Consider the following 10885-nt stretch of genomic DNA (forward strand, 5'->3'; position numbering starts at 1 on the left):
CCATGAGTGGTCTTCCTTGGTGAACACTACTAGAGTTATAGCCTCGGTCTTCATTTACTTCACTGGTCGATTGACTGCAAACACCTCTTCATATCACTCCCTTCTAGCGTGAGCCTTTATGGCCAATGTTGATGTGTTGCCTTTGGCGAATCCTCCCACTATGGTCATAATTTCATCGAGAGGTAGGTTCGGCCTGCTGAGAAGTCAGTGAGGAGAGTGTGCCCTCATCTAGGCCTTTCCTCTTTCCAAGCTTTAGCTTTTGTTTCGTCATGGCTCCCTCACAAGTAGCTTCCTGCTCGTCCACTCAATCGGCTGCTTGCACTTGACCACAAAGTGCCTTGACCTCCCGTTCTCCCAAGTCCATCTAGTTCAACATTGGTCATCTCGGTAGTGTTGGTTAGGTGCCCCACCATACCGTGATAGGTGGTAGTGGGATCTGGCGCTTTGACTATCTGGTTTGCACTTCTTCTACTATCCAACACTATGACTGGGCCTCCTTGTCTTCTACTATCTACATGCTCAAGTGAGCCACTTTAAAGCCCATATCCCGAAGCCCATTGTCTTTCTTTCTTTCGCCATGTCCGCTCCCTGCCTTTTCAGACTTCCCTCACCTCTTTTCATTCTTAATGATCTCTTTTGGTTTTCGGTCAACTTCTTACAGTTTAAGCCTCCTTGAGTCGATTAGCGCTCTCAAAGTGTCTTCTGCATTAATGAAATCGTCCACCCTATCCATGAATTCTTGTTTCGTAGTTGGCATTTTCCTTGTTAATCCAGCCGTGAAAAGGACTCCTAAGCCATATCGCTCCCCATAGTGCAGCCAACATTATTTTCTCATCCTAATCGTCTAAGGTCAAGCATTCTCTATTGAATTGCACGAGGTACGCTTTTAAGCTCTCATCTCCTCATTGTTTTACCATGCATAGGAATGTGGCACGCCTCCATCACTAGCTAGCCATGAATTGAGTCAAGAATTTCCTACGAAACTTCTCAAAGCTAGTGGTGGATCTTGGCTTCAAGTTCCATAACCATCCCTTTGCCATTACCTTGAGGGTCAGTGGAAAGGAGCGGCATTCAATTTCTCCTGGAAACCCTTGAAGGGTCTAGCGGGCTTTAAAGGTTCCCAAATGCTTGACAGGGTCCTTCGATATGTCATATGGTTTGATATGCTAAAGTTTAAACTTCAGTGGGAGCAGTGATTATTGCACTACTTGGTAAGTTGGTGCTATTGATTTAGTCATCACCAGACGACGACACTCCTACGCATTTCGCCATTTTCTCGTATTTGTCCATGAGGTTGCCCAAGCCATCGTGCATTATCTTCCTTTCCTCCTTATGGCACACGTCACCTCTACCTCCTCTTGCAACTCCTCATCAGTCTGCTTAACACGGTCTTGGCCTGCCTCTTTTTCTAATCCTACATTCCTTTGCCTCAGGGCTTTGTTTTCTTTTTGTAAGGCTTCCATTTCTGACATCATCCTCCCTAGCCTTGAATCTCCATTTCATTAAATCTCCCTCCATCTCGTTGTTGGACAGCTCTCCAGCCACAGTTGTTTCTTGATCATGAGCTATTTGGAAGCATGTGGCAATAGGCATAATGCGACAATTTTGAGATCCCACAGACAACCAAGTGTTGATGCTAATTTCGCTATGCTTGCTACCCTCATGCTACTTACAAACCAAGTGACCTTCGGTGGCCCAAAGGGGTGGAGCCTCTAATGCCTAAGTCAATTGATATCCTTCAAGGTGTACATGTGTGTGTGCGTCTAATGGGAGAGAAGAAGGATCACACCCTCAGGCTTACTTTTCCTTCCCTATATATCACTCAAGGTGTTGTCGTGGCCCTTTCTTTTGGTGGCTTGACATCAGCAAATATATTGAGGGGGGCCATACCGCTTTTAATGTAATGACCTACTCTAGGCCTCTAGCCTTTGCGGCCTAACAAGAGAATATCTCTTGAGATGGCACTTTGGAGCATTTAATACAGTAACCCTTCTTGGGCACGGGGCATGAGATGGCAATTCCAACCTATCTTACCAATCGAGTCAGCAGGGAAGCACAAGCCCATCCCGTTGGTGTAGGTTCCTCTAGACCATACCCTGTGAGGCAGGGCCGAATGGCCATGTCAGCCCGTAGGGTTTTCTCTGATGGGCCACTCAAAGTCTATGAATGGGCCTTTGGGCCCATTAGATGTTGCATATTTTCCCTAACAATCTACTTATTAAGTTTTAGTTGAATTTGGTCGCACACCCCTTGTGCTATACTCGACTTAGGATTAGCTCCTTGTGCCCTTTTTCTTTTTTTTAGAATAACACTTTGTGGTTTCAGTCATATAGAAATATCTCCCTTCGTCAGCTTTTCCATCCATCAACAGTAATAGCAATGTGTGGCCCAACCACAAATTGCCAAATGCCCTCCACAATCTTTTTAGAAAATAAATCAAATTTTTTAACAAAACTTAATTTTTATAATAAAACAATTTTTATTATTAAAAAATAAAATATTAAAAAAAGGAGAGCCATAAGTGGGGTGTGCTATTTTAATTAGAATAATTCTATTTGAATGCTTTTACACCACACGCCATGCACGTGACATAATTTGAGTTATTTGATATAGTGATCTATTTCTAAGAAACTAAAACTACAAGGCGATATTTCTAAATAAAAATACAGGGAGCTAATTAATCCAGAGTCGAGTATAGGTTTTTGAAGTATATACGTACGTATAATCAAGATTAAGCATTGATATAAAACAACTAGGTTTAAATTAAAGAGACTCTAGCCTTTACGGTTTGAGTGGTGTGATTGTTTTCTTCTCAAAAACCACAAATGCATGTTTGGAGACAGACTCCAAGTACTTATCTAATATCCGGAAGTTGCATCAAATTAAGCCAATAGTATCTTTAATGTCTTAATTAGCAACTCTCCCTTATAACTTCTCTAAGATTAAGGAAGAGACCAAAAAAGTTCATTTTCTTATTTTACCAGCTTCCACAATATTTCCAGTTATCCATCAGCTTGCTGTTTGAAATTTTAAATATATATATATATATATATATATATATATATATATATTTAATTAGGCAATTGCCCAAGTCCTCCCACTACTCAAGGCCTCTTAAGAAAAAATTAATAATGACCTCTCTTAAGAATTAAAAGCCCTTAAGTTCCCTAGCTAACAAATTATATTGATATTAACATTATTTATGAAATAATATTAGAAGGCCCACAAGAAATAAATTCTCTAATAAATTACAAATGTTATTAAGAAATAAGAATTTCTAAGAAAAAACTATTTGTTTATATAATTATAAATAACATTAATGATTATAAATAATAATCACCTTATTAGTTTATATAAGAGAAAAAACGGTTAGTGTAATTAAGAAAATAACTAAATGAAGACTAACGGAATCAATTACAATAGTTAGTGTGTAATTATTAACAAAAATTAAAATTTGTAGTATTTATACTACATCATAATTTATTATATTATTGGGAAGAGTTTTTTTATTTTTTATTTTTATAGTAAGAAATTTCATTATAGAATCAAGGACTTACAAAGAAGCCTTATCAACCCAAACAATTTGGGATATAGGCATAGGAATCACATCCTCCAACATAACTACATTATCTACATACAAAGCATAATGAGCCAACCCATGGGCGGCCTCATTACCTAATCTATGGACATGTTGGATAGAACTTAACTTAAACCTTCTCATAAGATTCTTGGTTTCCTGCACCACGTGAAATAAAATTGAGAAAGAAGCAACTGTTTCATCTCGAATAGCCTTGATCATCATCAAACAATCACTCTCAAGGACTAGCTGAGTAATCTCTCTTTGCAAACAGAATTATAAACCTTCAAGCATTGCAAGAAGATCCACTACCTCAAGCTCAACAACATTTTGTTCTTTCATACTAACAGCAAATAAAACATCACCATTATGGTCTCTTAGAATTGCCCCCATTCCTGCCCTCTGTTGGTCTGAGAAGATGGTGCCATCTATATTGAGTTTAACTAAACCAAAAGGAGGTGGTTGCCATCTGCAATAATACTTCAGATTTGATTATGGTGACTGCATCTGATCTTGAGCATATTTCTGCAAAGACAAGGCTTGAGCTACAATCTGTTTTGGACTGATAACTATCTAGTCATGCACCATCTTGTTTCTTCTAAGCCAAATACCCCATGGCAATAAAAAGAACAACCCCATCTCTTCAGTTGAGCCTCTTCTATGTATATCCTGTTGAAGTCCATGCCCTGAGCAGTCATTGTTGACTGCTCAGCGCTTAACCCTCAACCCCCAGCGCCCAACCACCTAATGAATGCAACAATAAATGCGTTCATACGTGAAGTAATGCGCCTATAAATTAAAGCTTCAGACGAGAGCATCATACACCCAAGGAGAAAAGAAAAGAGAGAGAGCCGAGAGAGCTCTGAGAGAAAAGAAGAGAGTTGAGTTGAGTAGAGTGTGATCCTCCTCCTCTGTAATATTTTCTTGTGTGCCACTATTTATTAGTGAAGCTCTTTTCTGTGGATGTAGGCAGTTGCCGAACCACGTTAAATTTTTGGTGTCACTGAGTGCATGAGTGTACTCTTTTATTACCGCTTTTATCCCTTCCGCTGTGTTGATTTCCCCAACATATCCATGGAGGATTCAGAATAATCTAAATCCATGGAGGATTCAGCATCAGGCGCCATGATAAAGCTGACTGCCTCAAACTACAGTCTTTGGAGACCTCGAATGGAGGATCTCTTGAACTGTAAAGATCTGTTTGACCCTTTGGAAGATGAAGGGAAGAAGCCAGATGAAGTTACGGATCAAGTGTGGAAAAAGATGCACAAGAAGACTATTGGTCAGATCAGGCAATGGATTGACCATAGTGTTTTTCACCACGTGGCCCAGGAGACGGATGCATATAACCTCTGGAAAAAGTTAGAGGATATGTATCAGGCTAAAACTGCTCGAAACAAGGCCCTCTTGATGAGACGGCTTGTTAACTTGAAGTTGAAAAGTGATACCTCTGTTGCCGAGCATACTAGCGAGTTTCAAAACCTAGTTAACCAGCTCGGGTCCGTCAACCTGAATCTTGGCGATGAAGAACAAGCCCTGCTACTTCTCAGTTCATTACCAGACAGTTGGGAGACGCTGGTAGTCTCCCTAAGTAACTCTACTCCAGATGGCAAACTTACCATGACGATAGTTAAGGATGCCCTGTTTAATGAGGAGGCCAGACGAAAAGAGACAAGCATGAATCAAACTCATGCCCTTGTCACCGAGAGTAGAGAAAGGCCTCAAGGTAATGATAGAGGGAGAAGTGGAGGCAGAAACAGAGGGAAGCCTCAACCACGTGGAAGGTCCAGCAGTAGCAGGAACCAGCAGACGGGTAACATAAAATGTTACCACTGTGGCAAAGAAGGCCACATGAGGAAACACTGCCGCAAGTTTTTAAGGGAGCAAGGTCAAAGCAGTAAGCTGAAGAAAGAAGATGGTGAAACCCTTGTCACTCTTTCGGGAGATGTGGCAATACTCTCCACCAGTGACGAGACGTGTCTGCACGTTGCAAGCCATGATGTTGAGTGGGTGGTAGACACAGCAGCATCATACCACGCCACTTCCCACAGTGAATTTTTCACTACGTACAAAGCAGGAGACTTTGGTACGGTAAGGATGGGGAACGCTAGTTCCTCGAAGATCGTGGGAGTTGGCGAAGTGCAGATAAAAACCAACGTTGGTTGCACCATGGTGTTGAAAGATGTTCGACACATTCCTGACCTTCGGCTCAACCTGATTTCCGGGACAGCCCTTGATCGACAGGGCTATGACAGCTACTTCAGCAAAGGCACTTGGAAGCTGTCACAAGGTGCCATGGTTGTCGCCCGAGGACATATTTGCGGTACGTTGTACAAGACCCATGTGAAGATCGGTTCTGATAGCCTCAATGCAGTGGAAGACGAGGCATCACCGAATCTGTGGCACAAGAGACTCGGACACATGGGTGAGAAAGGGTTGGATACGCTTGCGAAGAAGGCACTCATCAAAGTTGCCAAAGGAACAGCGTTAAACCCTTGTGAGTACTGTTTGTTTGGCAAACAATGTAGAGTCTCGTTTAAATCCTCTACGAAGAGAAGATCAGAGTTGTTGAGTCTGGTACACTCTGATGTATGTGGTCCCATGGAAGAAGAGTCATTGGGAGGTAACAGATATTTCGTGACATTCATTGATGATGCTTCACGAAAGGTCTGGGTATATGTTTTGAAGTCAAAGGATCAGGTCTTCGAGCACTTCAAGAATTTCCACACCCTAGTGGAAAGAGAGACGGGAAAGAAGTTGAAGTGCCTGCGAACGGACAACGGAGGAGAATATGTCTCCAAAAGGTTCGCTGCATACTGCGCTGATCGCGGTATTCGACATGAGAAGACGGTCCCATATACCCCTCAGCACAATGGTGTAGCCGAAAGAATGAACCGGACCATCATTGAAAGAACAAGATGCATGCTCAGTATGGCCAAGTTACCAAAGCCATTCTGGGGTGAAGCTGTTCTAGCTGCCTGTTACCTGATCAACAGATCACCTTCTGCACCACTGGAATTTGAAATTCCTGAGAAGGTTTGGTCTGGAAAAGATGTCTCTTACTCTCACCTGAGAGTGTTTGGGTGCAAAGCCTTTGCACACGTATCCAAGGAGCTGAGACAGAAGCTCGATGTCAAGTCAACTCCATGTATCTTTGTTGGATATGGAGATGAAGAATTCGGATACAAGTTATGGGATCCAGTGACAAAGAGAATTGTCAGAAGTAGGGACGTTGTGTTCCATGAAAACCAGAACATAGGAACTGAAGCTTCATCAAGAGAGCTTAGTTCCGATACTCCAAATCCTGCACCATTACAGTCCGCCACAGATAATGAGGAAATGCAGGATCGAGATCCAGAAGCAGAAGAAGAAGCTCAGGGTGTCGAGCAGGGGGAGCAAGAATCCTCTCCACCAGCAGCTGGTGTACCACCACAAGGGTTAGATGGTGACGAACCTCCTTTGGTTGATGAACCAAGAAGATCGGCAAGAGGCCGCCTACTGATTCCGTCGAGGAGATATCCGGAATCAGACTATATTCTGCTTACTGATGAGGGGGAGCCAGAGAGCTTCCAGGAAGTTCAAACTCATGTTGATAGAAGCCTATGGGTGCAGGCAATGCAAGAAGAGATGAGTTCTTTGCAGAAAAATCAGACCTATGAGTTGGTGAAACTTCCTGAAGGAAAGAAAGCCCTAAAGAACAAATGGGTGTTCAAGCTGAAGAAAGATGGCCAAGGAAAGCTGATGAAGCACAAGGCCAGATTGGTTGTCAAAGGATTCCAGCAAAAGAAGGGAATCGACTTTGACGAGATATTTTCTCCGGTGGTGAAAATGATGTCGATCCGAGTCATACTCGGATTGGTAGCCAGCTTGAATTTGGAACTCGAACAGATGGATGTGAAGACAGCCTTTCTCCATGGAGATTTGGAGGAGGAGATCTATATGGAACAACCAGAAGGGTTTGCAGCTCCAGGGAAAGATCACTTAGTCTGCAGGCTGAAGAAGAGTCTCTATGGACCATCTTGTTTCTTCTAAGCCAAATACCCCATGGCAATAAAAAGAACAACCCCATCTCTTCAGTTGAGCCTCTTCTATGTATATCCTGTTGAAGTCCATGCCCTGAGCAGTCATTGTTGACTGCTCAGCGCTTAACCCTCAACCCCCAGCGCCTAACCACCTAATGAATGCAACAATAAATGCGTTCATACGTGAAGTAATGCGCCTATAAATTAAAGCTTCAGACGAGAGCATCATACACCCAAGGAGAAAAGAAAAGAGAGAGAGCCGAGAGAGCTCTGAGAGAAAAGAAGAGAGTTGAGTTGAGTAGAGTGTGATCCTCCTCCTCTGTAATATTTTCTTGTGTGCCACTATTTATTAGTGAAGCTCTTTTCTGTGGATGTAGGCAGTTGCCGAACCACGTTAAATTTTTGGTGTCACTGAGTGCATGAGTGTACTCTTTTATTACCGCTTTTATCTCTTCCGCTGTGTTGATTTCCCCAACATATCCAAAGCAGTTTGTAGAAAACTAATTTGAACTTCATTATCGAGCAGAGCAGGTAAAGTGAACAGATAGGCACATAGGAACAGATGTGATCAAATCAACTATGTTGAAGGAATGGAAAGTGAACAAATCTGTCAATTCCAAGGAGATTAGGGCAAATATGTTTGTTATCACTTTCACTAATTGTGAAGATAGAAACAAGTTTTTGAGGGTAGGCCCTGGTTATTTGATTCCTACCTTTTGTTCTAAAATTGTTTGCATGATTGATTCAACCGCACCAGATTGACTTTGGGTAAAAAAAAAATTGGACTCAATTGCATGATCTCCCTATGGCATGTATGAATCGTCAGATTGGAGAACAGATTTGAAGTACACTATGGAGAGTTATGGATGTTGATGTACTGGAAGACGATAAGGGTGGGGAAAATACCTAAGAGTAAGGGTGGAAGTTCATTTAAGTAAAGTTGTTGCGAGGGGTAGAACAATAAACCTCAAAACAAAGAGTATGTGGGTGCTAATTAAGTACGAGAAACTACCAAAAATCTAATTAAGGTGCGGTAAATTCATCCATGGGAGATCATGGTTGTGCTTTTCGTAGTGGGAACAAAAAACAGAGCAAGGGTAGTGAGAACCAATTCGGTTCAAGGTTACGAGGCTGATATTAGTGCACGTATAAGGGGAATGGGTTTTCAATTTGATGAAGGTGGAAACTCTAGCAATTATGCTTCTCCTCATGAAAGTGATTGGAATGGTGATTTCTGGTTGACAAGTTCAAAGCTCAGTCCAACAAAGTATGGTGTTGTATGGTCCAAAAGGTCTACTAGAAGAAGAAGCTGAGATAATTGGCGAATTTTGTGAAAATCTGAGTGTAGCGTGAAAAGGGGTTAAGATCAAATATGGAAGAGTTGAGTTTCTATCCACTCAACTCTAGGAGAGAAAAAAAAAATTAAAGGGTGGGAGTGATAGGTCCTGCTAAAGATTGATTAAGAACACTAAAGAAAATATTCTCTTCGGGTGAGAATAAACATCAAGTTTAAAACTCTCTAACTGCTAATGACCCAGTCCATGCTACATGCATGCGAGATCTTCACATCTAGCCTCCTCCCTGATACTTGGGATTTGGCTTTACGCCTCTTTCCAAACGTCTTGGCTTAACAATACTCTCCCCATCAGGTGGACTATTGTCCTCAAGATCCACAACTGGAAATTGGTCAAGCAACGACTGATGTGTCTCCCATATAGCCTCTTTTGCTGGTAGATGCTTGCATTGAACCAGATTTTCTTCCTCAAATTTCTTGCCTCGTTTGACCCAACGAATATCTAGGATTCGCTGAGGTTCTAGTATGACAACCCCTTCATCAGTCACTGGTGGTAACTCCTTAGAAGGCAACATAAGCTCTCCTATGAATTTTTTAAGAGCAAAATGTGAAAGACATGATGAATTCGGGCTCTTTCTGGCAACTGAAGTTTGTATGCAACCGCTTCAATTTTCTGTATCACGGGATATGGCCCGTAAAATCAACTGACGAGCTTTTGGTGGCCAAGTTTGAAAGCTGACTGCTGCCGGTAGGGATGCAACTTAAGAAACACCATGTCACCCACTTCGAAAGTCACATCCGACCTTTTCTGATCAGTTGTTCGCTTCATGTGATTAATGGAGGCTACCAAGTTAGCTTTGAGTTGTCAAAGCAACTCATCTCTTGACACAAGACCTAGATCCACTTTGTGCACAGAAGAAAAGCAACTATGGTGAAGGGGAATTGAAGGTAGTAGTCGATGTGGTTTGATGTCGTATTATGGTAATATACGACATCCCACTTTGTGCACAAACGGCTAGTCGATGTGGTATGAAGGTGGTAATATAACTCCAAGAATAGCGTCATTTCTGCAGATGCATGGTATGTCGTATTATGCCATAGCTCAGCCCAGGGAAGGTAGGTGCTCCACTTGTGCGATCATTGGCAAACAAAGCATCAAAGATATTGCTCTACACAGCGATTGACCACTTCCATATGTCCGTCGGTTTACGAATGATAGGCGGAGCTGAGTTGTAACTTGGTACCTAACATTTGGAAGAACTCTTGCCAAAATCTGCTAATAAATATTGGGTCCCGATCACTGATGATGGATTTGGGAAGGCCGTGCAACTTGATAATCCCTACAACAAAGTTTTCAGCCACGCCTTTAGCAGTAGGGAATGATGTGGGAGGAGCTGGAGGTGAGTTGGCCGGAGCACTGGCGGGGATCTTGGTGGTAGTTTGAGTGGGAGCCGAGGCTGGTGGAGACATGGTGCGAGAAGACGTCAGAGTCGAGGTGCTAGGCTGAGGAGCAGCCGTAGGAGAAGAAGCCGGCGGGGATTTGGTTGGCACTGCCCTCGGAGCCTGAGCAAAGGCGGAGCCAGGCACTAAAGCGAATAGCATCAAACCCACAAAACTAAAGTAAGCCATTGATGTTTTCTTCGCGTCAACTCAGAGAGTGTGAGAACAAGGACAGTTTAAAATGGTGGCCACAACGGGTGTTGTAATGCTGCGTACTATACACACACAGATATATATCTCTCTCTCTCTTCTATATATTGCTGAAAATGTAGTAATTACAGATTAATATCAGTTAAAAAAACATAAAATTTATGAATTTGTTATCATGATGACAATCATCTGCTGAATGATTTATTGACTACAAATAATTATCAAATCTCTAAGGAGTGGTTTAGTTTTTGAAATGAGTTGAGATGTATTAAGATGGTTTGTGAATAATAGAATAAAAGTTGAATTATTTATTATATTTTGTATTGAAATTTGGGAAAGTTG

Source organism: Juglans regia, chromosome 11, assembly GCF_001411555.2.
Source record: "Juglans regia cultivar Chandler chromosome 11, Walnut 2.0, whole genome shotgun sequence".
In the NCBI taxonomy this organism is placed as follows: Eukaryota; Viridiplantae; Streptophyta; class Magnoliopsida; order Fagales; family Juglandaceae; genus Juglans; species Juglans regia.